The 22,640-nt window shown below is 42.9% G+C and overlaps 1 long non-coding RNA gene across 1 annotated transcript in view; it reads left to right on the forward strand.

The window, feature by feature from the left end:
* The window catches only part of LOC140843080 (uncharacterized), a 52,689-nt gene extending 43,941 nt beyond the window's left edge, over positions 1-8,748 (forward strand). The window contains exons 2-4 of the long non-coding RNA XR_012120507.1: positions 1,635-1,714; positions 2,273-2,368; positions 8,356-8,748. This is a non-coding gene — a long non-coding RNA (uncharacterized lncRNA). The remainder of the gene's footprint in view (positions 1-1,634; positions 1,715-2,272; positions 2,369-8,355) is intronic.
* Positions 8,749-22,640: the final 13,892 nt, after the last annotated feature.

Here is a 22,640-nt window from a genome sequence, read left to right on the forward strand (position 1 = left end):
GTGCCAAAATTATGTGCTTGTTTAAGGCCTAGGTACTCTGGTGATCTGTCCTGTGTAAACACTAAGACAAATAATGCTTTATGTTCATCTACCACCTGTATCTGTCAAGTTACCCAAGTACCCTGTCATAAGCCCACTTCTTGTGGAATAGATGTACCAGGCGGTATAATGAGATGTTTCCCCTTCAAGTGTTGGGACTCCTTACTCCCACTGGGGATGCCCAGCCCTCTGCATGCCTCTGTGCAGAGGAGTCATAGGGTGCAGGGTTCTTGGAACTCAGTGTGAGTTGGAAAGGAAAATGACCCAGAGGAGGACAAGCAAGAAGAGCCAGCTCATTAGCAGCTGAACCATATGACAAAGTAAAAAGCAACTTCAGAGCTGTCCGCACAACAGCTGGGGGAACGTGCCAAGGAGCCAGGTGCTGCTGCTGCAGACTATTTCCCACAGAGTCTGGGCCTGTGATGTTTAGCTCAGCCCCACGTGTGGCCCTGGGCACAGGGCTTTATTGCTGGATAAAATAACAGAGCTGGGGGGAGGGGAAAATAGTGTGCATGCCTGGGGGCTGACTTATAAAGTTAAAGAAGACAATAAGAAGTGGGATCCTGTTCATGTATCCTACCAACATCATTAGGAATTTGAACTCTGTACAGACCCCCTCTAGAAGGGATTTATTTGGAAAACTGCCTAACAAGGAGCATATTTTAATTTGAAGCTAGATGATAGGTTGTTGAGATCCCACTGCCCACACATCCTATCAGACTTCCTGGCTTCTTTTTTGTGGTCCCTAGAATATTCGTATATGTGAAGTTTACTTCACATTGATCTTTGTCCCAGATAAGTGCAATTTGTCCTCATTTTACAGATGAATGAGACGAAAAGAATCTTACCCACTTAACGGAATGCGAAGTGGCTTGCTTCAAGTTATTCCATTTGACATCTCCAAGAATAGAACTTTCTGAGTGCTGAAGCCTTTTTCCCAGCATGTACTGCCAGACTGCATTTTCCTGCTCCTTCCGTCTACTTGTCCCACTTTCCCAAATTCACCTGTTTGTATCATCCGTTCTTTCTTCTTCCCACCACACTGGTCTAATGTTATGAGAAACCAGTGTATTTTCTTTCATACTCAAAACACTACCAGAGGAGTCATTCCTTGACTTTTTGGAAGAGGAAAGCAGTTTTTAAAAGAGATTATTTGTACTGGAGAGAATTTCTGGAAACTGGTTGGGTAGAAAAATCTTGAGGTGTAAGGAAATGATTCTGCATAATGCAAATAGAGCAGCCAGAAGATAAGTGATAGTAATCAAGCTTTATGCATTTTTCCTGAAGACTTTGGGGGATGAGAGAACTTTGCCACCATGCTTCATGGGGGGCTGGATTGAATTATTTCTAGGATGTACACTCTTGGTTTACCCCCTGCCCACTGAAAGAGATATGGACTACATGAAGTATTAGGTCATGTAAAACTCAGTACCTTGTAGCTAGTATGGAGTGTGGTTCTGCCTTGACACATTTGAAGCTCCTGGGCTTTGTTGGCCAGGTCACTAAGCACCTGAGGTGAATTTCAAACAGGTGTAAGAAGGCAGTGATTTCCCAACTGCTGGTTCTCGCCTTTCTGAGATTTTCTTCCATTGCAGAGCACCAAGGACTTCTCACTGCCTGTCTGAGCTTGAGTTCTCTCCACAAGGCAAAGCCAGAGAGAAGCGTTTGTGTGCAGGTAGTTTATTTCACAAAATATCCCATGGTAATAGGAGTGAGTGAGTGAGTGAGTGAGTGAGTGAGTGAGTGTGTGTGTGTGCGCGCGCGCGCGCGCATGCACCTGGGTCGCAGTCCCATGGGGAACCCTCTGAGGAGCCATGGAAAATGCACCTCACAATTACCTGCCTGAATGATGGAAGAGGGAGCAAAACTTGTTCCCTAGTCCCATGCTCCATAGGTCAAGGTCTGTCTCATGGGCCTCCTCAGACTTCCAGGTTTGTGTACATGCCAGTGCCACGATGTCGCGTGCTGCCGCGTCAGAGAAGCCCAGGCGGGACAGAGCGGTCCCGGGGCGCTGAGTCGAGCTTGCTGCTGGTGTGCCGGTGTGCAGCTCCAGCAAGCAGTCGGGGAAAGTGTGGGCGAGAGGGCCTGTGGTGGAACGCAGAGGGATCCGACTGTCCTGCCTCTATCTTGGTGTGGCCCCTGGCATCTCAGGGCAAAGCCCACTTCTTAGGCAGGTAGAGTCCTTCCACAAGCGTGTGTTGAATTGCATTCTTTCACTGATTTTTCTCTAAAGTTCTCCTGCTGTAGGACTACAGGATGCCCCCCAACCCCAACTGGCTTTAGACCCAGGAGGAAATGGAAGCACAACAATCATCTTCTGCATTGCCTGGTGAGTGAATCAAAGTCCCAGTAGAACCAGTTGGCATACTCATGAGGGTGAGTCAAGTGAAGGGCTTAATTAGAAAGACTGGTATCGTTAAGGGCAACCTGAAATACTGCAAATTCTTACCACGTTTAGCCTGTAGGAGCAAGAGGAGGGAGCAGTCACTGGGTGCCAGGAGTGGCAGTGGTGGCTGCATTCAAGCCGCAGAAGAACTGTGGCCTTCAGGAGAGGGATGGGAACGATCCTTGGAGACCCAGCAGGAAAGGGGCTGGAGGAAAAAACACACTGACCTCACTCCCCTCTTGCACTCTGATTTCCCCCTGTGGGCGCCTCCCATTGGAGGATCTACCAGAAGCCAGAGAGCAAGGGAGCCCCCCGAGGCAAAGCCCATGTGGGTCAGCCTCCCTGGGCACAGGGCAGAATGAAGGGCCAAGAGTGGATGTGTGTGTGTGTGTTGGGTGGGGAGTAGGTGGAAGATGTCAGCAGGCTGGAGTACACAGTACTCTGGTAGTTTATGACCCAGCCCTGTCTGATCAGGTAGCGGGTGGTATCCATACCTTCTTGGAAGGGGCTTGCTTTAGCACAAATCAGGAATCTTAGGCCTAAAATATGACTGGCTTAGTATAGATCTAACTGGAGGATGTGGCTCAGAGACTGATCACTGTGGGACTTTAATATATTCAGTTACTTGGGAAGTATTTTTTATCAGTGAGATTAGAGAGATATTACTATGTACAAATCATATTGGCTCTTGGACGAGGAATAGAAGGGGAAGATGAGATTGAAAGCAAGTTCATGGTTTGTGGAGGGAGATTTTCTTTCTTCTAATTTCCTCTGATGCTATTTTAATGCAGTTTTGCAATAAATTAAAAATAAAGAGAAGCCGCCAGTCACCTAGATGAGCTTGTTTAAGTTCTACACAGCCATGCTGGCTATACTAAATGTCTTGGATGAGAAAGGCTTTAAACATGAATATTTCTTGCCTGAATCTTGGAAACTTAAACTAGAATCCATGTGAGGTTCATTTTAATAGAGCCCTCTAGGTTTTTAAGCATTTTTTCCCATAATTACTTCTGTTTTCTTTATAAGTAGTTTTATGGGGAGTGGAGGGAAGGTATTTTCTTTCACCCCTTCAAGTGGCTTTGTGCCCGATTCCCAGGTCACTGTGGATTCACAGAATGAGATCCAGTCTCTTACAACCTCAGATAAGCAGGACACCCAGTGCTCTGAGACCTGTCTCTTCTTTTGGGAGACATAGGGAGAAAGGTTGTGAATATTGGGTATGAGTAGGGGCTGGGCAGGGCTTTACCAGAACCCTGAGAAGGGCAGGAGCTTCCCCGCCCCACCTCTGCCCTGCAGGGAGGCTGTGGCGCCAGTCAAAGCTGGGTGTCCCTCATATTTGTCCATGTAAGCAGCCCAAACGCTGGACATCGTGTCTAGCATGTGACCCTCAGAAGTGGAGATGGGTGACTTTAATATTCCCCTTTCTAACCACAACTGCAAACCTGGCTTCAATATCTCTGGTCTATCATGAGAATTTACCCCAAGAGAAATGTTTTAGTTGAAAGGTATTGTTTCTGACCTCATAGACTATGAGCAGTTGACAAGTTATCTGACTGAAGTGGTTCAAGGGCCTGGCTTCCAGATGTGAACTGGTACTTTGGTTTCCCTTCTTCTCTCACCCCTATCTGCCCAGAAAGGATAAAAAATGGTAAAAAAATTTTTTAGGAGAAATAAGTAGCTGGCTGGTTCCTGGCACGTATCTGATGTCATCAGGTGGAGACTGCATCTAAAAACAATTTTGTTTGTATGACATAGAGATGCCTACTCTTCTATCTTAACTGTGGCAAAACAGTTTTCTGCCTTATCTCAGTTTAAGGAACTGCCAGTGCATAGGACTATGGCAGAATTTACCAACAGTTGATTATAGCATCCAGATTTATAGCAAAATTAAAAGCTTAAAAAGACTACCTGGTTAAGTTTCTTTACCTAAGCATGGTTGCTTGATATTCTTAGCCTTATTAAGAAATTTAATTTTGAGTTGTCTAAAATGTCTTGAACAGTAGTAACTGCATTTGAGATGATAGCTAATGAGACAAAGGGTGGCCTAACACCCTGTGGGAGGGGAGGGATGGAAAATAGAATTGAGATACGGGGTGGAGACTGCCTTTTTCTTGGGTACTGTGAACACATTCACATTCTGTTTATGAGTCCCTTTTGCTTCTTTCCCACCCTTTTTAAAACTGGAATTGTGTCTTTGTGTCTATAGTTGAAGCAGTGAGGCATGTGTAATAGCGGAAATCTTGCTAGCTTTGGAGTTGGGAAGTCTAGGTTCAAAGCTTTACCTGTAAATAGTCCAGCAAACTACAGGCAAGATAATGTACTTTTCTGTGCTTCCTTTCCCTAATTTGCAAAAGACAATACTAACTGCTTACCCTGCAGGATTCTTGTGATACCTAAATGCAACAGCAGCTCTAGTTACCTTATACTAAGGTTGCTTTTATACAAATTACCTATTTTGAACTAGATCTTTTCATGCTGCACTCTTGTCTGACTTCCTGAACCCTCAAATACAAAAAAATGGGAAATATGGGTGAGAAGGTGCTAAACACCAAAGAGAGAGTATGTGAAGCTTATGGTCAGGAAAGTATGAGACTCAACATCCTGCCTGGAAAAACAGTGCCTCTGCAAAATGTCCTTTCACCAGCACAGACAGAGCTCCAGGCTGTTTTCAAGGAGTTCCTTAAACCCTGCCATCAGAAGGGAAGTCCAGTTTCCCTGAGGGTTTCAATCCACTTTCAGGCCAGAGTCACTGGGCAAATGACAAGCAGACCTGCCTTTTCTCAGGCCCTACGTCTCTGACCGAGAACTCCCTCTGGCTCTGCTTTGTAACTGTAGCCTCACTGCACACGCGAGACCAAGTGCAAGTGCGAGGACAAGACAAAAGCATGAAGGATTGTTTCAAAATCGGAGACAAATGTAAACTAATATAAAAATAATAGCACTGCCTTGACCCCATATCTTTGAGGTTTTCGGGATCCCAGAGCTCTCTAATGTATTGTTTCATGGTTTAATCTGCTTTGTATTTCTCTGAACTTAGTGATGCTGGGAGAGTGGGGTATAGGACTCTAGGAACTGGAACAAAGAACAGAAAAACAAGGAATGCTTGGCAACATTAAATTTTTAAAATATGTTTTGTTTTCTTCTTAGAATGTATCCCATGATACTGTTGAAAAAATCTATATAGAAAGGTTTTGCAAAGAAATCAATCTGTGGTGTGTGTGTGTGTGTGTTTATTTATGTTCTCACTGATAGATTTTGTTTATTAAGTTAGAATAAGAAAAAAAATTATCAAAGAACAATAGGGGACTTAAGTGCTTTCCTCCCTCCCTCTTTCTTTGAAGATTTCTAAAATACATCTTCAAAATAAAATTCAGGGATGGTTAAAAAAAATCATGCTTTAACAGTTGATGCTTAACAATTTGGAAATGATATATTTATTTCTTGTCACTTTAAAACTTTAACTGAGTTTATCAGGCATCTACTAAGTACCTGGAAAAAGTAAGTGCCAGTTCTTATTATCAAGTTCTTATTCCTAAGAAGTTTACAGTCTTGTCAGAGGTAGTTGGGGTCAGGGTGGGTGAAGAGAGTGTGGACATATAGTAAATGAAGAACAGAAAAAAGGCAGTTGGAGAAGCATCACAGTTACACTAATGCAAATGCAAATGCTAAAGAACCTTGGAGGCGGTCAGGAAGCAGTGACCCAGGAAAGGCTACAAGGTGAGGAATGCCAGAAGTGGGCTTGGAGATGGACCCTACGGGGCTTTTGAGAAAGCTTCCTCCTCTCACAAAAAGTCCCCAGTAAAGCAATTGTTTGTGTCCCCTGCTAAGCTTGGCACATAGGGAGGCCAGAATGTGAAGAAAATGATATGTGCCATGTTTCCTTCCAACCCTGAGCATTTTGGAAATGGCAACTGGAAAGCCGTTTTCACTTTGCTCCAGGAGACAACAGACCTTACTGGTTTTTAATGGACACATTGTCAGGCTGCCAAAATCAGTGACCAGATCGCAGGCTTCCAAGCCTCGGCTGCTCTAGGAGGCCAGAAGCTCTGCCATTCGGTGTTTATTTCCCCCTGCCTGCCCAGAGTGGGGCTTTTGCACATAGTGGTCTGTGCCTGATTTCAGGTGGTTGAATTGTATAAGTTTTGATACTATGTTTTCAGTTTGAGGTCCCGGTGAGATGCTTCCCGTCTTTTGGTTTAAATGTCACCACTCAGGGAGGTCTATCTGGATTGCCCTACTTACAGTGGTCATGACCTCTATTATTTTTCAGCACAATATCCAGTTTGTTTGAGAAACATTTAATCAACTAATTATTTTGCTTATTAGTTTTGATGAAGAGAGCAGTTCCCTCCATACCAAGACATCATTATGTGTCACTAATTTTAGAGAAAGAAAGGTTAAAGTTCAATAGTATTTAAGCCCTCCTTTCAAATAGCTTTCTGGATGTTTGCTTATGGCCATAGATCTATCTCTCTTCCCTTGCTAAGTATCACAAGGTTTCTTCTTTTCCACCTGAGTGTCATGACCTCAAGGCCTCTGATTGATGCTTTAACTCCTCTGCAGTAATTTCAAGGAGGCTGGACATGGAGTGGTGGGCCCAGGCTCTGGGTGTGGGCCCTCTTGTCTGTCTATCCCTGTCACACTTCTTATCAATGACAAAAACATATTTCAAGTTCTGAGCCTAGGGCCTCTTTCTATCCTCTCCACATATCCTTGGTATGTAGTGTCTGTCTCCCCTACTGGATCATTCACACCATGAGCAGAGCAACCCTGTCTGTCTGTCTTGTTCTTCGTTATGTTCTTAGGGTGTAGCATTGTGCCTGACCCATACTAGAATCTCAGGCAAGGCTGACCGCTGCTTCTTCCCATCCCTTTAGTGACATTTCACTTCTGAAGTGCTCCCCATCTCCCAATATCTGTGTAGCCCACCTGAGCCACCTGAATTTGCAGGGTAAGGAGGAATAAGAGGTAAAACAGCCACTTTTGGTTCTCCCACGAATCGGTAACAAGTTCTCTTCTGGGGGGCTTGGGGAAGGAGTGGAGGAATATAAAGAGCCCCAAGAAATACTGCCCCTGCACCTCCCACCCCCTCAATCCGACTTCTTGATTCAGCCCAGTGGCTGTTTGTTTTCCACTGGCCTTTTCTCTGCTCTTGCAGTCTCAGCCCAACTCCCTATGTGGGCCGTTCTTGTTCTTGGAAGTTTGGATCGCTCTTTATCTACTTGCCATCTGTGTAAGGGGATCCTGCCAAGATGATCAGATGTGAACTCAGCGCCAGAAACATTTTAATTAATTTATGGTGATAAAATGCGAAAAGAAAACCAATGAGGAAAGCCTGGGCCAAAGAAAATCAAACGTAAGAGGAAACAAAGAAACTAGAGCCATGTGGCCTTGGAAGGAAGGGCCTGGTTGGCAAAGGAGCTAGCAAACACGTTCTTCCTCCTGCCCTCTTCACTTTTTAAATAACACCCAAGTGGAAAGGCCACAGAGGACCCAAGGGATGGGAGGGAGCAAGGGGGAAAACCGAACAGCCTGCTCTCTGCCCTGACTTCTTGACTAGGTCAATTGAATGTATGGAAAACAGAGCGCAAGGCAGCAGGATGCAGACCCCTGTTGTAACAGGTTTCTCAGGTAAGCAGAGGAGGGAAGTTTCTTAAGCTCCACCTCAGGAAAAGCCTTCAGTGGATGTTTAAAGAAGTCAATATTTAAAGTAAGTGTGGCTTCCTTGCAGCCTGGCAACAGTATTTGAATAAGCTAATGTCTATTTGGGGAAAATAAAGACTAGTATTTGCTAACTTTATTACCCATTAAGACATAAATAGCTCAGCAGTTTAATTCATAGGCTACTGGGTCATTTGATTTATTTTCGAGGTTGATTTAATTTAGTTTTTCTTCCTTTTCTTTCTTTTTTATGTGAAACACCTACTAAGTGTTAACTACAGACAAATTTCTCAGCTACTCTTTCCAGCTGAACTTCAAGATGAAGACATGAGAAAAAGGGAAAATATTTGTGAACCAGCAGCACATAAGAATTCTATCAAAATAAGGCATTACTTGGCTTCTACTTTATTTGGATGTTGTATGTTTATAGATTTGCTGTCTTAATCCAGCTGGTGTAATTCAAGGAAAATAATAGACCTAAAAGCAACTGGGAGAATTACTTTACAGTAAAGAGAGAAAAGGTGACACATTTGGTAAAACGAGGAAAGAAATTAGACAAACTCCTCAGTGATTTGAAGGAATCTAGAGCACATTGCCTATTTGTCCTAATTAAGAGGAAACTATGTAAAATTGAATAAATTTATGTTGAACTTAGTAATGGATTATTTATACAGTTGATTTAATAGAATAATAGAATTTTAGAGTTCTGAGTGACTTCATACTATGGTTCTCAATCAGAACTGCCTAGAGAGATTTTTTTCTTTTAAAAATTTTATGTGATGGGCCCCCACCTATGAGGGCTTATGGGGTGAGGCTGTGTATATGCATTTTGAAAAAAAGCCTGCAAGAGTTTCTGATATATTTTCCCATGCATTTTTTTTAATACAACATTACTATGGGTCATTCACTATGGTAGGTGCTGGGGACACTGGAGTTGGGAGGAAAAGACATGGCCCCTGCCCTCATGGAGGCTTGGTCTGTGGGTAATGTACAGCCCTTTCATTTCCAGTTAAAGCCAGTGTTACTGTGCAAGTTTAAGTGACCTTCCCTGGATCATCCAATTAGTGGTGGTGAACTGGAATGGACATTTATACCCAGATCTCCCAAGTCTTACTTCCATGTTCTTTCATTAACTACACTTGTTCATTTTTTATTAGTTTTGATTTAGGCTAATATTAAAAAGCTCGAGAGTCAAGTCATCCTGGAAAGCAGCTAGGTCTGGGTCTTGGTTGAAATCCTTGTTCTACCGTGTATTAGCTTTATGATAGTGGGCAAGCATGTAATCTCCAGTGACCTCCCTTCTCCTCATCTGTAAAATACAATGACATGCACTACACTTGGGTGGAGGGAGTGGATATGAGTACTCAACAAGACAGCACAAGTGGAAAAACCTGTCCAGAGGACATGACTTTGGGAGAACCCAGTTCCTAGAGGTTCCATCCAGTTCTATGCAGGAGGCCCCAAACCTTACTGGGTGTTTCTGGGCATGGGGCTTGTGGGGAGCCAGACTGAGTACAGGCAGAGACCAAGTCTCCCTTGCCCTTTGAAACATACCGAGTCACTGCTGGGCCCGTTGGCATCAGAGAAACCCTGCCGTCCGAGCATCAGTGGTGTGCTTAGGATGCCAGTGGTTGGTCTCTGGGACTCATGACAAGGCTGTGGCAGCTTTTCCAGAGCAAGTCACACATTCCAAGTTGGCACAAGGAGAGTCTGAAACCAGAGGAGGCAGGCAGCCCCGGCAACAGAGCCTGGGCTGCGATGGCAGTGGTCTCTGAAGCTCCCATCAGATGGCCTTTTGGCTTCCTGTGCAGACACATCAGCCTTGCCCAGGCTGCTTGCTGCTGACCAGCTTGGCAGGGGTAACCACTGCCTGAATCTTGAGTAAGAGTCCAAACTTGCTGCAGGTGCCACAACCAGATCATGATACCGCATTAGAAAGGAAGAGATGAGAAGAAATTGTTTGAATCAAGGTGGAGCCATACCTACCATCAGCAACAAGAATCATATTTATAATATACATCCCAAAGCCTTTTCAGATCTTTATTACTTAAGAGAACATACAACCCCTTCTAGGTATATGGCCAAGAGAAGTGCGTATAACATGTTCACCAGAAGACACATAAAAGAATGTCCATAGCAGCGTTATATGTAATAGCTCCACCTGGAAACTACTCCAGTGCTCTTCAGCAGTAGGATGGATAAATACATGGTGATATAATCACACAATGGGAGGTACAGCAACAAGAATGAACAAACCATAAATACATGAAATAACGTGGCATACTCTCACAAAGTATTAGTGTAGAAGCCAGATGCAAGTGAGTACATACACTGATTCCATTTATATAATGTTCAAAAACAGGCAAAACTTGTCTGTGATGTTTGAAGTCAGGATAGTGGCTACCTTTGGTGGGAGGCAGTGACATGAACATGCAAAGCAGTTTTTGGGGTGCTGGTGAGGTGCTCTTTCTTTATCTAGGTGTTAGTTGCATGGGAGGGTTGAGTTTGTGAAAATTCATCAAGCTGCATACTTAGCACTTTGTGTCCTTTTGTAACTATATGTTGAGCTTCAATGAAAAATTTACAAACAGGAACAATGTGTTAATAATTTATCTACACCATTATTGTCATGGAAGTCTGCATTGTGGAATTTCCACCAGTGAAATAATAAAGTAATACTTAGCATTTTCTTATGTCTGGCACAGAGTAGGCATTCAATAAATGTTTGTTGAATAAATGAAGAATGTGTCACACCTCTTCTGTGGGACAGATAAGCTATTAAGTAAGAAAGCCAAGGAATTTTAAAAAGCCCCCTAGGAAATTTCTATTATCAGAGATTTTCATTATTTAAATCATTATGTCAGACGTTTAGGAGGGGAGCCTCACACCTCCTGTGTGCCATCTGGTTTAGATCGGCATCTGCAAATTCATGGCTCCACTCCACGGCCACGGGGAGCAGCCCACACTAGGGTGACTTCCCCTGTTTCCACAGCCTCTGGAGTCCTTCAGTAGGCCCAGTGCAGCTGGAACTTTGATGTCATCTCTGTGTAAATGCTTCCCGACATTTTCTCTTGGTCTTTGATGAGTAAAATGTGAGCAGGAGTGCCTGACCTAGGGGCATGACTTGTGGCAAGGCAGGAAATCTTTCATCCTGTTGGCATACAGAAAAGCGAAATTAAAAGGTACCATGAACTGGTCCACATCGGCGGATTCTTAGGTCTGCCAAACATCTCACAGAGTCACCAAGAGGGGCAGATCTGAAGTAGCAGCAACTTGGATAGCTTTAACTCCAGCCCAGGAGGAATCTCTTCAGTCCGATGCACCCTCTAGTCAAACCTATTAGGCAGGAAGCCAAAAGTGTCAAGTGTTTGAGAGCTGGTTTAAGCCACATAAAAGACCTGTTAAAGTGATTTTCTGTTAGAAGATGTCAGGTGGTGAATATGCAAACATGTATTCACAACCCAGGCCTGTCCATAAGGCTTGAATTTTCTTTTTGAAGGCTGAAAAAGACCCCATGAAAAAAACAACAAAACAAAACAAACAACCACATCATACTGTGCAGCTCAAATCCAACAAATAGCACATATCAGGAAATGTATACCTTTTGAAACTTGGTTTCCAGAGATGTGACTCCTTAGTCTCTAGAGATAACTGCCCTCCCCTTAGCCCTGGTGAGACAGAGCGAGGCATCTTGGTGTCCAAAGCACAGCCCCAGAACTGGGTTCTTCCCACCATATTTAATGGCGAGCTTATATTCCTATGGAATGCTGGAATATAATGTCCCAGCTGGAGGCTGGGACAATAAGCATAAGGGGAATGGGAGAGAGTGGAGCAGTTGGGTCTGGAACTACTAGAAGGTGCTGAAAGACCCTGGGTGAGGAAAGATGTACCATAATCCACATTAAGCCCTGGATCTGCTACTGACATCCCTTCCCTGCTTCTGCTTCACACACTGCCACCCCTAGATTCATTTTGGAGGTGACAAAAGGCTTCCCTTTTATTCATTTGAGAGAGAAAGATTGGCTGATTGTAAAGATCTCTGCAAATCTGGCTATGAGAAAACTTGAGCAAGTCTGTGGTCTTGTGTCCTCCTTTAGGTCTCTGTTCCATTCTGCTGTAAAGCAAGGATATTAGACTCTCTGATCTCTAAGGTCCCTTTCAGCATGAAAGTTCTGTGCTCCATCGTATCTTCCAAACAGCTTCCCAGGGAGGTGCTATCATCAGAGGCTTCAGTTAAAATCCAAATGTGTTTGCTGTGAAGGAGAGAGTTGTAGGCCTCATTAATATGAATACCAGGTCAAATGCACTTGCCAAATATACTTGATACTTTGAGGATCCAGGATACAGGCTCGGTTCACTTATATCTGAGAAGAGAGGAACATTCTGGAGAAAAGTGAGCTGATGACGGAACTCAGGATTGGGTGGTGTTCTACGGAGGGTGCCCTGCCCACCTCCTTACATGAAACATTACTTGAGGCAAAGGGCAAGATTCCAGTGGGAAGGGTTTTTTTGTCCTTATAACTGGCATCAGGAATACAGAACCCTTCAGGAGCCATGGCTGGAAACGAAGGCAGTGGTCCCCAGTGATGGCCCCCAAGGATGCCAAACTGGTATTCACATTCCTGTGTAATCTCCTCTATTGGGTGTGGTCTGGACTTGGAATCTTACAACTAATTAATGCAAGGGTGGGGAGGATATATAACATATTTGTCATTAATACACATATACTGAATAATCCTACTTTTGCCAATGAGAACCTATTTCTAACAGTTATTATCCTAGTAAACAGGCCACTACTTTGATTTGAAAACAAAACTCCACTTCTGACATTAAATATGTTAATTTGCAAGCCTTGAGTTGAGTTAGAAGCCATTGTAGTAGTTGCCTCTGGAGTAGGTTTCCAGAAGACAACTGCAATCCACCACTCCATTCTACTTCTTGAGTAGAATGCTTTCTTGAGCTTGGGCAGCCCCACCCCATACTTACAGCTCTTAAACCAAGTTACACACAGTGTCCCTCTGTGCATGCTGAAGTGTCTTAAAGCAAATTTCAGACCAGTGGTAAAGGGTCATTCTGCCTGAAACCAACAAAACTGTTAAATTTAAGAAATAGTTTACTCATAGTCTTACTGAGGACCATGCCCCGTGAGCAGCCCTTCAGTGCTCTGAGAAAGTGCCCTAAAGCCCCTTCATTTGGAGACATTTTAAGTGCTTCCTTTATAGCAAGGGATACACATAGAAAAGGAGGTTACATATTAATACATCAAATGGTGTGGCATGGATACATCTAGTTATTTTCCTAAAAGATCATGATGTACACATTCCTATGCTGTCTTATGTGTGTGAGAGGAGGCCAGGGTAAGGGTCTCATTAGCTGAATTACCTCATCTTCCCTTGGGGATGGAGAGGGCATATGTGACATTATCTTACTGATGTGATCAGACAATTCCGGAGTGTCCACATTTCTGGGAGAGGTTGAAACTACAATTAGCTTAGGTGTTAAGCCCCGGTTTGGTGACTTGGCCTACAGAAGTGATTCCATGTTGAGCCTGTATCTTTCTTTTTAATTGAAGGGTTTTGATTTCTTGTTCATGTTGATGGTCAAACCCTTAGTCTCCTGTTTTTCTATATACTTATTTATTTCTTGCTTTCTCATTCTCCATCTGGTGCCCTGTGGTCTTTTTGACACATAATGGGAATAGAAGAGATGTTCTCTACCCAAGGATTTCCCTTTCCTAGCACTCCACCTGGAGTTCAGAACCAGAGTTGAGGAGTGGAGAGAGAGGTTGAGTGGACTTGCTCTAACCGCCTTTGCATCGCAAAGGACTCAGGGTGCACGGCTGTGGGGAGATTGTACAGGTGCAGCAGTCATGACTCGGACTTTCTGGGTGTCCCAAGGCTTCCTGAGGTAGACATCTGGCCATCAGGCCTCTCCTTTTGTAAAAATACATTTGCACTGGGCTGCGTAGGCACATCAAGAACGGCCAGACACTCTAGGGCTGGGCTGCCCACGCTCAAGTTCCCATCAGTGCTTTTAAAATATATAGCTCAAAATCAAGTATAGCATGGGTACCTACATTCTAACTACTGTCCTTTTAGGTGCTCTGCCTGACACTTCTGGAGAGGCATCAGCCCATTTTTTATCGAAGATCTATAGGCTTCAGGGTCCTGGGGGTCAGTTGGGTCACCCAAGTGAGCAAGCCTCATTATTAGATGGAGTTTTGGGATTCAAGACCCTAGGGAAGGTATATATATCCTGGAATCTCCTTATCAACATATTCCTAAACTGGTAAACAATGCAAATCAAACATCTTAGATTAGATAAGGGTTTCCAAAATAAATAATAAATTGACCATAAAGCCACCTCTGTTCTCAGAACAGTTTCTTTTCTCTTTTTTTGAAGGAAGCAACTGGTGGTAGGCAATGCCTTAGACCCACCTCCTCTAAGCTATTCATCCACCTCATCCCCATGGGCATCAGCCATTCATTAGTATTCTGCCTTTGCTTATGGTTACTTATTCCCTTTTTCCAGCAGATTAGAGTTTTAAAAGTAATCTGGAATCGATTGAGAAATTGACTTTCAGTGCTTACATTGGTTTGGTGGACGTGGGCAGGAAGGTGCAGCACAGCGGTTCATGCACTTTCTGAGAGAGCGCCAACACCCGTTAAATGCGGTTTGTCCAATGAGTAGAAATGTCGTCTCCCTCTGGAGCCCACAGCCTCTGGCCCCCTGGGCTGGCCGTGCTGCTTGGACTGTGCCCACGGAAAGACAGGCTCCTATTGGCTCTGCTCGTCTGGGCGGACGGAGTTCGTGCTGACCGAACTCCAATGGTGTTTTGCTTTCCAGCTTGCCTCAGTGGGTGAGAAAGGAGCAGGTTTCTTTTGGGTGGGGAGGAACATTCCTTTCTTCCTGTGGGGAAGGTGGTATTTATGTTTCTCAGAAAAGAAGTTCCTGGAGAATAACAGATTGCTATATGCTTTGGATGTTTGGGATAAAAAGAGAACAATTTAAGCAATCTATTTCTCCTCTGAAGTGCTGTCAGAAGGGTCAAGAGGGAGTGAAACCTAGGAGAGCCCTTCTTCAGATTTAGTGTGTGAAGAAAGCAGTGGTGCTGAACTCTGCTTACAATCACCATAGAGCTTTTTGAAAAAACACCAAATGCCAAGTTCCACCCCAGATTGATTAAGCCTGACTCTGGGCAGTGAGGCCTGAGTCTTGGTATGTTTTAAAGGCTCCCCAGGTGATTTTCATGTGTGGCCAAGGTTGAGAGCCCCTGCTATAGAATATTGTATAGCTTGTATTAGAGTGTGACGGAGATGGGATCTCGATTACCTCAGGTTAATGGAGGGGGAAATGCCTTCTTGAGTCAGGCATTTTTCTGGGCAGTTGCCTTCTATTATTCCATAATCCCCACAGCAAGGCAGGTGATGTGTCACTCTCCCCAGCCTAGGAAGTGGAGCAGAGGCTTGTAAAGATGAGCTAGTTTGCATAAGTTCACCCAGCTAGGAAGTGGTGCAGCTAGAATTTGAGGTAAGATCTATGTTCCAAATCCATTAACCTATGTGGTCCTGCAAAGAACCTACCTAGGGGCTGGTAGGGAGGAAAGATCACAGGCTTCAGGGTGATGGTGTGTTTGTGGCAATGGTAACGGGCTGGTCAAAAGAACAGGCAAATTGCAAGACAGTTTTAAGGATGACTTCCAAGTGTCATCTGCTGTGCAGCTCTCCCTAGCCCTGCCTACATTTCCTGCTGCTGTTCTTTTCTCTTGTCCTTCCCATTTAGTCCTGCCTCTTCTGGCTTTCCTGAAGATAAGCTGGACCAGAATACAGTGCGTTTCAAAAACAGAATTTATTGTCTTTCTATCCAAACCGCTTTCTTCCCCTGTGAGCCATGTCCCGCAGAGGTCTATCTCCGTCCCACCAGGCACTCCAGCCTCAAAACTGGGACTTGTCCTCAACCCTCTCCACATCCTTATTTCCCCACCGTGCTGCTGACAGAGTTTGGTCCAGAGCCAGCTCCTGATGGTGTGAAATCCTCTCCTTCTCAGTCTTTTGCCCATCAGGCTGTTGCATTAGTCCTTCTCTCCTTCCCTCCATCATCAGTTGATGATTTTATTACAGAAAAAATGCTACTTACTTAAAAATAGAAAAAAGGCACAGTGCCAACTTCTCTGAGTATGGCTTTTCACATAGTTTCAACTTTTGAAAACGTATTAATGTTCTACATCTTCAAACAATGAAATAAAATCAGCAATAATGGGAGGTAAAACAGATCCTAAATATGGATGGAAACAGAAATAAATGAACTCAGCTATATTTTAAATGAATAATGTTATCACAATGAAGGGGAAAAAACAACTGATCGAAGTGATTTTTGAACATAGTATTGGACTATGTAGATGTAGTCTTGGGCAGGCTCAGGAGATGGGGAAAAAAACAAAGTCCTGAAATCTTTTATTGTAGGTTTGCTTTCAGGAGAAGCCCTTCCAAAACTCTTAGATATATTACAGGATTGAGTAATGAGTAAATTAGTTCATGTTGTTGGGAGCAAGTGTTGTCACTGTGGAATAAGAAAGGTGCAAATGTGGAATAGTGAAGTCAGGAAAGAACCTTGTGCAAACAGAGTGGAATTAGAGGCATTGGTGTGGACTCAGAATTGTGTGTGTGTGTGTGTGTGTGTGTGTGTGTGTGTGTGCATGAGTATTGTGTATGGGCACATATCTTTATATTTCTTAGCTTTACTGACTGAAAAGGCCAAGAATCAATGACACCCCAGTAGCAATGAGCACATTCAGGGTTCAGATCTTGGTTTCTAATGCCATTCCCTAATGAAAGGAAGCAGAGAGACTTGGAGAAGTGGGTGGTTCCATAGGTGAGGTAGGGCAATACAATAAGAAACTGTACTATCGTGTTATGCCGAAAAGTAAGAAAGTGCAAAAAAAGGGGATAAAAGAGAAAACAACAACCAGCAACTACTAGGACCCAGGAGCCAGTTTGAAGGGATTCCCAGGGGTCAAATCAGAGATAGTTTGAGCACTGAAATTAAACACGGTAATGAATTCAAAACATCATAGAAGAAGGAATCCCAGAGTCCATACTGATGATGAAGAGATGAATAAAGAAATAGCAGAGGAGAAAGGAGGGTCTTCCTTATAATGGAATGCTGGGCACCTCCTGGTAAATGTGGAAAGAGTGCTAAAGTTGGGACATCATCACTTTGTAACCATCACAGTAAAATTGCTTCAGGTCAGAATCATCAATAAATGCTGAATCTAGGGGAGAAATTTTGGTGAGGAATAGGATATTTGCCTGATCTTACAATGTCTCCCCTCAAATTGGTTAGTAATAGCAAAGTGAAAAATAATAACTATACACAGAATGGAGGGATTGAAAACAGTTTGACTGGAGATCAAAATGAACATCACAAATGAGGGACAGAAGGACACTGTGTCACTCAGGGGTCGTCCCTGCTGGGAGTGCATGGCCTGAATCGGACATGTTCCTGAATCAGGAACATCAGACAACCCAAAATGAGTCACATCCTACTAAATAAAAAGTGGGGAGGAGACCATTATTCAAACATGTCAATGTTATGAAAGACGAAGGCTGAGAAACTGGTGCAGATGAAAGGAGACTGAAGAGACATCACATTAAATATAATATGTGGTCTGAGACTGGGTCCCATCCTGGAGGGGGGTAATGCTATAAGTGACAGTTTTGGGATAACTGACAAAACTGGAATTAGGGTGGAAGAGTAAATTATTGCACAAATGTTAAATTTACTGAAACTGATCACTATACTGTAGTTATGGGGGTGGAAGAGTAAATTATTGCACAAATGTTAAATTTACTGAAACTGATCACTATACTGTAGTTATGGGGAAGAATGTTTCTTGTTAGGAAATACGCATTGAGGTATTTAGGGGTAAATAGCCATGAGGTATGTAACTTACTCTCAAATGGTTCAGAAATTATACGGGTTTTAAAAGAGAATGTGTGAATAACCAAATAAAAGAGCAAATGGCAAAATATTAGCAATAGGTGAATCTGGGTAAAGTATATGTATGGCTGTACTTTATTGTTTTTATTTATTTATTAATTAAGGTATCATTGATATACAATCTTATGAAGGTTTCACATGACCAACATTGTGGTTTCAACATTCACCCATAATACCAAGTCCCCACCACACACCCCATTGCAGTCACTGTCTATCAGTGTATGAGATGCTATAGAGTCACTACTTGTCTTCTCTGTGCTGTACTGCCTCCCCCTATATTGTGACCTACCTATATTGTGATTGTGGATTATAATGTACATAGCTGTACTTTATACTATGCTGGCAACTTTAAGTTTGAAATTACTTTTTAGAAAACCATTCAAGAACAAACAATATGAACTCTTTCAAATGTGCTATGCACCAAATTTTAGTACTCAGGACACCACCAGTTCACAAACTCATATTCTCATCAAATATATCACCATTACTTTATTTTTAGTATAATGAGTATACACTAACAATATGAGAAATTTATTTTATAAATTGAGATCACACCTAACATTTCATAGTAAAAGGGTTCCCTCTGCTAAAACAGGTTGAAAACCACTGGCTGATAGGATAAAAATCCAAATTCCTTATAAGGCATCCAAAGTCCTCAGGCCTCATCCCTGATTTTTCTTCCCCACCCCAGCCTGGCTTGTGCCTCTCAGCTGCTTGCACCTTCCCCCAGCCCTTCACTCCCTCTTCCATGGCATTCCTGTGGGTCTTTGTGCATGACGTTCCTCTGCCCTTCCCCCATCACTCTTACAAGTCTGGTGAATGTGTTCTCAACCATAATGGCATCCTTTCTACACAGACTCTTCTGGGGACCCAACTCCAGCTGAGGCAGAGGGGATCACTCCTACCTTTGGGCCACCTCTGTAGTCTGTGTGTGCCTGTATTATAAGCAATTACCACACTGTGTTGTAATTACTTATTTTCCTCTCAGTCTCCTTTGAAATAAATATTCCTTGAAAGCAGTGGCCTAATTCAGGTTTTTGTAGGCATGTGTAGAGGGTGTGCATGTAGTGTGGTCAGTGGTGTGTGGGAGCTGGCTTGCACCTGCTGGCACCTACTTGGCCAGGCTCAGGAGAACCCTTTGTGGACATCTCTTGCCTATTCCCTGCTCAGTGACCTCAGGGTGGCAGCTTGAAACTGGCCAGGGTGGGAGTATTTACACCATGGAAATCTGCACCACTTTCTAGAACCACTGGGGATGATCTTTTTCATTCTGGTGCCTACATGGTTAAGATGGTACAGGGTTGTTCTGGAAAACTCCGTCTGAGAGAATGATGCTGACACACAAAGAGAAGCACAGTAGTGAGACATAAAAACAAAGCACCTGAACATTTCATCCCTCTGTCCCCAAGGCTAGATCTGCACTTGCCCCACAGTGTAGTCAGGTAAGCCAGTAAATTCCCACTCCCTCCATTTTTTCTGTGTTTTGGTTGAGCTAGATCAAATTGCATTTGCATCTCATGTACCCAACAGAGGTCAACTGACTCCTCAGTTGTTCTGAAGAGTTTGAGAACAGAGACAGTTACACATATTTTATTATTTCATATGGTACCTAATACTGTCTTAAGCACATAGAAGATGCTCTATAAATCTATCAGATCCACTTTGTGGAACTCCTATTGCAGCTAACTGAATCTGCTTTTATTTTTTATCCTATGGAACCCATCATTTGGTGTGTTATACTTACATTGCATTTGTTCAATATTGCAACACCAGCCCTTTTTATCCAGTATCTATAGAGAACATATGTTCTGAACCCTAAATCAGAATACATTAATAGGGAGGAAGCAGTTTGAAAGACATGATTTAGAAGCTGAAACTGTGACATTTCTGAGACATTTTGCTTGCTTATAGGATCAGTTAACTCAGGGATAGTCACATGTATTATGGTTACTTAAAAACTTGTTCTGAGAATATTTTTAATCATTTAACAGCACAATTGGGTTAGATGCCTCCAAACAGGGCTGGAAACCAGAGGTACCCAAAACATAGGTGATGCCTCTGAGTTGGACAAACTATTACCTCTTAACATCCACGCTATAAAAAACAGCATAGTTTGGTTCCTAAGTTCTATTTTAGATTTGGTTTCTCAATGACTTTAAACCTTAAAATAGAAGTGTACCAAGCAGACACCTCATTTTTCAATATAGAATTAAGTTCCGCCTGATAACGGACGGATACTTTCCACATTAATGTAAAATGTGGGCATGCATTGTGAGATAGTGTAATGCACTCCAGGAACCGACCGTGATGTATTTAGATAATGATTAGAAGTAAAACTGATACATCATTCCTTATAATGTACATGAACAGTACCAGTGCATAACAGTGCCTCTTGGGACTGAGGTCATTTATTTTTCCTGCTGGATATATTGTTTATACCATGTTCTCTCTCTCATGTTATATATTAAATTGTTTAATGTAAGCCATAAGAGAGCAAATGTCACTAAAGGTCTTTTTTCCACCCCCCTCTTAAAATCTGAAGAATCAAATCTTCCAAAGCAGGTGATCTGTCAGTTTTCATTCCTGAATGTCACTGGTATGTACAGCTTTTCTTATCAGTTCATTTTGCATTCCCAAATTGAATGACTATTAATCTACAACATCTGAGCAGAAAGACTGGGGGCTTCCTGACTTTTATGCAGACTACTTTCTGGGTTGCAAACGTATGTCCACAGGAATGAAGGCTACTCTGAAGTTACTAGGAAAATCAATTCATTATTTGAAAGTTTCCTAATAGGTGAAGACCATTTAAAGTGAAGGTGAAGTTGAAAGTATCTACTATGATTATTTTTGGAAAATCTGTGTGTGTGTGTGTGTGTGTGTGTGTGTGTGAAAGAGAGAGAGAGAGAGAGAGAGAGAGAGAGAGAGAGAGAGAGAGAGAGAGAGAGAATAATGGTGTAAGTGTAAAGGAACTATATACCTTGGAAAATAGGATGGTCTGAAATTAAACTGTTCTGCTCTGTTACCATAAGTACCTCTTCAATCTAGAATTACAATAATAGTCACCATTGTTGAGGCTCACAGTGTGTCTGGAATTGCATAAGAACTTCACATTCATCATCTCTTTAATTTGTACCAACATAAATCTACTGTGAGGTGGTTGTGATTATTCCACATCCAATCCATCAGCAGGTCTTATCTTGGCCTTAGGAATATCTTCTGCATTTGTTTCCTGACACCTTTCCTGTGACTACCTGGTCTAAGCCATTCTCATCTCTTGCCTGGGTTATTGTAAAGCCTCCTGTTGGACTCTCTGCTTCCCTCTAGTCTCTGTGGTATTTGTTAGTGCTGTTTACCCAATATTTCATCTTGCACACACATGGTAGGATTGTACATTCCCACTGTTGGTGATGTTAGATATGGTCAAACAATTTGCTTTGGCCAATGAAATGTGAGTGAAGTGATGCATGTCATTTCCAGGTTGACATTTGAGAGCCTTTGCATGAACCACAATGCTTCCCTTTCCCAGTATTATAGTGATTCAAATAGAGGCTGCTCCTCAGAGTAAGAAGGGGTGGAGCAGAACTCAAGCCAATTTCCAGTGGACATCGTAAGTTAACATTAACGTATTACTGGGACACAACCTTTGCCTTTATAAGCCACTAAAACTTTATGGTTGTTTATTACCTTCCCCTTTTATAGGCTTAGAGAAACTGAGGCCTAGGGACTTAATTATCATGAAAATGATTATGTCAGATTGCAATAAGGAAAGATGACCTAGCCTATCCTGACTGATGCACCCTTCCCTCCACCCCAGTCTGATCTTCAAAGAGCAAATGGAATGAGCCTTTCAAACATACATCAGTCTATGCTGCTCAGAACTTCTAATGCCTCCCCATCAACAAAGAATGAGACCCCAAATGCTCACTTTCAGGCCCTTTATGACCTGGCCACCTCTTTGACCTAATTTGTTATCACTCTCCTCCTCATTCCCTTTCCTTAAGCCACACTTGCCTCATTGCTGTCTTTTGACCATTCCTCAACTTCTCCTGCCTCAGGGCCTTTGCACTTGTACTTTGCTTCTGACTGGGTGGCTTTTTCTCAGATATTATGAGACTCCTTCCTCATTTATTCTGGCATCTGTTCAAATGGTCCCTTCTCAGAAAGGCCTTCCCTGACCATCTTATCTGAAACAGCAGCCCTTACTCTTAGCTCTTACCCTGTTCTATTTTTCATCACAGGGTATTAATTTACCACTAGCTGACATGGTTTCTATTTCTTTGTGTCTTTCATCTGTCTTTCTCCTGAGGGCAGGGATTTTTGCATGTTTGTTCAATTATATAGCTTACTATACAATTACTGACCCACCGTAGGCACTTAGTAAATATTTGTTGAATTACTGTCAGCCCCATTTTATGCATAAGGAAAACCAAGGGTCAGAGAGGTGATATAACTTGGCCAAGGTCACACAGATAGTAAGGAATTAGTGACCAGCGTTGTTCTCCGACTTCAGTATGTTCATAGGCTGGACTCTTTTCCACACAGCACCCTGTAA

The sequence above is a fragment of the Manis javanica genome, chromosome 8 (assembly GCF_040802235.1).
Source record: "Manis javanica isolate MJ-LG chromosome 8, MJ_LKY, whole genome shotgun sequence".
Taxonomy (NCBI): domain Eukaryota; kingdom Metazoa; phylum Chordata; class Mammalia; order Pholidota; family Manidae; genus Manis; species Manis javanica.